Below are 5,012 nucleotides of genomic sequence, written 5' to 3' on the forward strand. Positions count from 1 at the left end.
GTTAGTTGGTAGAGTTGCCTGTAAAAAGACGGAATCATCCCTCATTTAGAGAAAACATTACGCGTTTTGTATTAATAATAATAATAATAATAATAATAATAATAGATTGGATTTATATAGCGCTTTTCAAGTGTGGTGGCAGATTTCTTTTCTCATGGATTAATCACATATTTAATCATTAGGGGTGCAACGATACACAAAATTCACGGTTCAGTTCGATACTTTGGTGTCACGGTTCGATATTTTTTCGATACAAAAAAAATGTTCCTGCCTTTTTAATTTGTCATTTATTAAAATTATAAATATATATATTAACTCAAAAGTACAGTTTTTAAATTTAATGTTGCTGAAACAACAAAGTAATAAAAAAACTAAATCTATCTGATCGAGAAATCACTCATCTTTGGAAAAGACTGTTTATTACAGAGAAATGGCTCTTTCCAAAATAAAAGCTATACTATACGCTTCTTCTGGGGTATATTCTCAGCAGCATATTAAACATATCAGGTCCCCATAAGGAGAATCATGTGCTAACGGCTGCCTAAATGACTCGGGTAAAGTTTGTAGCATGCGTGCTTGTTGTTTTTGTCTGCTTCCACTTCTCTTTTCACTAGGATGATGTCGGCGTAAATGTGCAGTCATATTCATTGTGTTCCTACTAGTGCTGTCAGCGTTAATCTCGTTGAAATGACGTTAACGAGCTACCGCGGATCGCCCGTGCATGGGACTGGACGGCCAACACGTTAACAAGCTAACTGCGCTAACGCACTAGTTCCCATCAATGTAATTGAGCATTGCGTGGCACATTCGACATACTGTTTTACTTTTGTCCATGACGCGCTTACCTTCAGGGTCATACTTCACATGAAAACCAAAATAGTTCCAAACGCCAGATCTGAATGAGGGTGGGGGAGGTTCAATTTGCCATGTTGCAAGGAGCTTAACTTCTGTCTCGCTAGCTTGCCCTGCGCTCAGTGAATCTGCGTTTGACTACTCCGCCTAGGCTTCACTGTCGAGCGCAGATCCACTGAGTGCTCAACACAGACAGCATCGTCAGAAGAAAAAAATTAATTAAAAATTTTGTATTGTTCGATACATATGCGTACCGAACCGAAAGCACTGTATCAAACGGTTCAATATCGATACGAGTATTGTTGCACCCCTATTAATCATGTCACATTAGTTATAGTAATATCTCTTTCTCACTTTACTATAGTAAGAGCACTCCTGTCAGTACTTTACATGCATGTGGAAAGTTAACACAGTCAGGCCATTGTAATGGGAGATGTTAAACAGATAGTGAGGTTCCTTCTGCTTATCAGGGATGTAAATCCTTAGGTGATGGCTAAGCAGAAAACAAGGTCATAATTCTCTCTGTGAGGGAGGCAGACTGACAGAAGTGAGGCTGCCATATCACGGTAGGGCAGTGTCTTGCCCAAGGACACAATGACCAGGACAGAGTACGGAGATCGAACCGGCGACCTTCTGGTTACAGATGCGCTTCCCAACCCCCTGAGCCACGGTCGTATTAAGGTGAAAAGGAACACAGTTTGTCCCGTACTTCAGCTAGAATGAAAAAAAGACACAAAGCTGGAGTTATTCTGTCGTTACGCTGCACAGCTGCCTCTTCTCATCTCATTCTCTCCCCATTCTCTCAGTCCTCCAAGTACTCCCATGTCACACCCCTGCTGATTCAGCCGCACTGGCTCCCCGGTAAATTCAGAATCCACTTTAAGGTTTTGACCTTGACTTTCAGGGCTCTGCATGTACAAGCACCAACATATATAAGTGAACTTTTACATCCATACATTCCCAGCATGTCCCTGAGGTCATGTGACCAGGGCTTGCTGGTTGTCCAACACACGAGGCTGAAAACAAAAGGCAACAAAGCTTTTGTAACTGTGGCCCCCAGATTGTGGAACTCTCTCCCTTTGAGCCTGAGATCTGTGGACTCCGTGGTCGCTTTTAAAAAAACAGCTAAAAACTCATCTTTTTAAACTTGCTTTTGGTTGATTTTTATTTTTAGGTTTTAGCTTCTGTGAAGCACTTTGTGATTTTTATCTTGAAAGGTGCTATATAAATAAAATTTTATTTACTTGCTTATTGTCACGGATTTCTAGAATCGATTCGATTCAGATTCACAAGGTCCCAAATCGATCGATTCGATCAGGGAGAGGATGGACAGACTGTTTTCACTTCTTGAAAAATCAGTTCCAATATCAGTTATGCATTAAGAAATGTATTTATTTGAATATTTTGTGACATTGTTATATGTGTTGCATTAGTTTGAAAGTTTTTTTTGTTATTAATAAATTGATTACAACAAACACTTACTGTCACTGAACTCATTTTATTTTCAGGTATTTTTAACATCTATGAACATAATGGTCACTTTGAACAATTTTACATGGATACTGTTAAATTCTCATTTTATTCCATACAATTCTCATTATTCCATGCAACACTTTTGAGCATAAACCATTGGTAGGGGAGATGAGCGCGGGAGGGTGTCCGCCTGATCTCGACGTGTCTCAGCGTTTCCCACATTCTTATACCTTCAGCCCCCCTTCCACAGTCATAAAACCTAAACATCCACATTCTTTATCCCACTTTTCGAGTTTCATCGCTAAATTGGTGTACTTAGGTGCTACTTTTACAACAGGGAAGCAGGTTTTCTCATTAGCAGAAATGCTTTTACAACAAGGAGGCGGGTTTTCTCATTAGCAGAAATGCTCAATAGACAGAAGAACAGAAACCCCAAAAGAAAATTACAGTGAGATTAAGAGAAACGGCCTTGTTTTACGCACACCACGGGTCAAGAAGGAGTCAGAATAATTTTTGTGTGTGTATATTTGTGTGTATTTATCCCACTTTTCGAGTTTCATTGCTAAATTGGTGTACTTAGGTGCACAAGATTGAAAACAATTTATTCTGAAAAAATGCAGATGAAGAGTTGTTTGTTGACAGTATAGATGGTTTGTTTTTAAACCTCTTACCACTCACAGAGTCCCCGGTGACGGTCTAGCTATGTCAGATGCCAGTCATTTAAGAGACTAATACTTTTTTTGAATTGAAATTGTGCTAAATCACTTTGTTCAACACAGCCCCTAGTAACATTAAAAATAAAACATATTAGAATTTTGTTGGACGCAAGAAAAACTCGAGCATCTTTTTAGGGAGCCGAACTAGGGCTTACAAGTTTTGCAGTGACTTTGCTATCTGCACAGAGCGTTTCTGGTGTGGCTTATGCAAAAGAGAATTGCAACAATACAGCGTGTTTCTCTGCTCCCTTTCACACAGTAAGTATGTCTGTTGTAGACTGTGCTTTATAAATGTCTCTTTGATTATTCAAACAGTGTTTGAAAACTTTATCGTCATCGCCAGCATGCTTTGTACCTCAGGCTCATCAGAGACAATCGTATCCAGAGAATCGTAATTTCAGTGACTGAATTATTGCCCGTCATTCGTACATTTACTTTATTATATAAAATATATAAATTAAATCTCTTTGAAACTTATAGAAAATCTAATCCTTTGGTTTCTTTTTTTTTCATAGCCTTTTATCAAACTGTTGTCTGCTACAGAGTTAAAAGTATTGTACTAGTAGTAATATAGCATCCACCATCTCCTGCTTGCATATTTCTGAAAACATCTTAGTGGTGTGGCAGCCATGGGTTGAGCCAGCCCTGCAAACCCTGTGGATGGACGATACAGTGGACAGTGGGAGGAAGCATCCTAAAGCTCTCTTTGCAGACCAGCTTGTGTGATTCTCCACTCGCCGACCAGAAAAGACAAACGGCGGGTCTCAGTTGCAGCACCTCATCCATCCATGTCTGATCTTGCATCGGCAGATTCAGCAACACAGCCAGAGACTCCCTGTAATCTATTACAGTTGTTAAAAAAACAGTCCAGGAACAGGTCACTCAGGTTAATCCTGTATAAACAACTGCGCCTGCGCTACTGTGCATGTATGAAGTGGACCGACTTGTGATCAGGCACACGTGAGGCCGACCGGCTGAGAATACTGAAGGATTCAAAGGAAATCAAACTCTTCTGTCTGGTGAAATGTTATACTTACCAAATCATGCTCCCTGGCCTTGTATCCTTTGCAGGTGGAACTGGACCCAGTTATGAAAACCAATGATTTCCGTTCCTGATTTTGTCTCGCCAACAAAGAGTCCAGGCTGGTGATGATATATTTAAGAACAGAAACACACACTTCTTACCAAAGAAATGAATATTATTTTACAGTGTTGCTGAATCACATGGATGAATTTAACACCTGGACACAGTTATAGCGTGATGACTGGCAGGAGGAGATCTCACCCTGTGTTTCTCTGCCTGTGGTAGAGGTGGAACCAGATCAAGTGGAGCTGATTCTTGAACAGCCTCAAGTCAGAGCTGGATTGGCCTTCTGTCACCAGGTACTGATGAGCCCGCTGTGGAGAAACATCACCGATGATGTTCATGAATCCCCAGCTGACTCTGGTAACCTTAATACAGCACAGAAAAAATGTCACAACATTCATTTATGTTGTGATTATTGTGATAATAACAGAAACAGATGCATCTATGTCATCATCTTTGACCTTTTACACTTAACATAATTATAAAAACACGAGTATAAAAGGTGCTAAAACTCTGATGCCATCTTGGAATACTGCACTTTGTTCATGTCATTACAACATTTCTCTCTTTCTAATCATACATGATGATAATGGTTGGAGCCGCTGCGATGCTTTCGACCAAAACAGGCACAGCTTGATGACATCATCAACATGCGCTATCGCGATAGAGCGATATAATATAAGTCAAAATCTCTATCGTTGGCCAAATTTATATCGTTTCTATCGTATATCGTTTATATCGCCCACCTCTACTTATAAATACATGTTCATACTTTTATTAAACAATCAGAGAGAAAGAAAACGAGAGAGAGTGCAGGACAGACAGACAGGTGACAGTCTCAGGTGTATACACTGCTACAAATCAGCACCAGAGAAGGAGGATTT

General features: G+C 39.9%; 1 long non-coding RNA gene across 1 annotated transcript; it reads right to left on the reverse strand.

Annotated features, from left to right (window-relative positions):
* Window positions 1-2,393: 2,393 nt before the first annotated feature.
* Window positions 2,394-4,419, reverse strand: LOC113020013 (uncharacterized). The gene is made up of 3 exons (XR_003272135.1): window positions 4,327-4,419; window positions 4,079-4,184; window positions 2,394-3,883 (listed from the first exon to the last, which is right to left on the reverse strand). It is a non-coding gene; the product is annotated as an uncharacterized LOC113020013 (long non-coding RNA).
* Between the last annotated feature and the right edge of the window lie 593 nt (window positions 4,420-5,012).

The sequence above is a fragment of the Astatotilapia calliptera genome, chromosome 4 (assembly GCF_900246225.1).
Source record: "Astatotilapia calliptera chromosome 4, fAstCal1.2, whole genome shotgun sequence".
NCBI classification, from domain to species: domain Eukaryota; kingdom Metazoa; phylum Chordata; class Actinopteri; order Cichliformes; family Cichlidae; genus Astatotilapia; species Astatotilapia calliptera.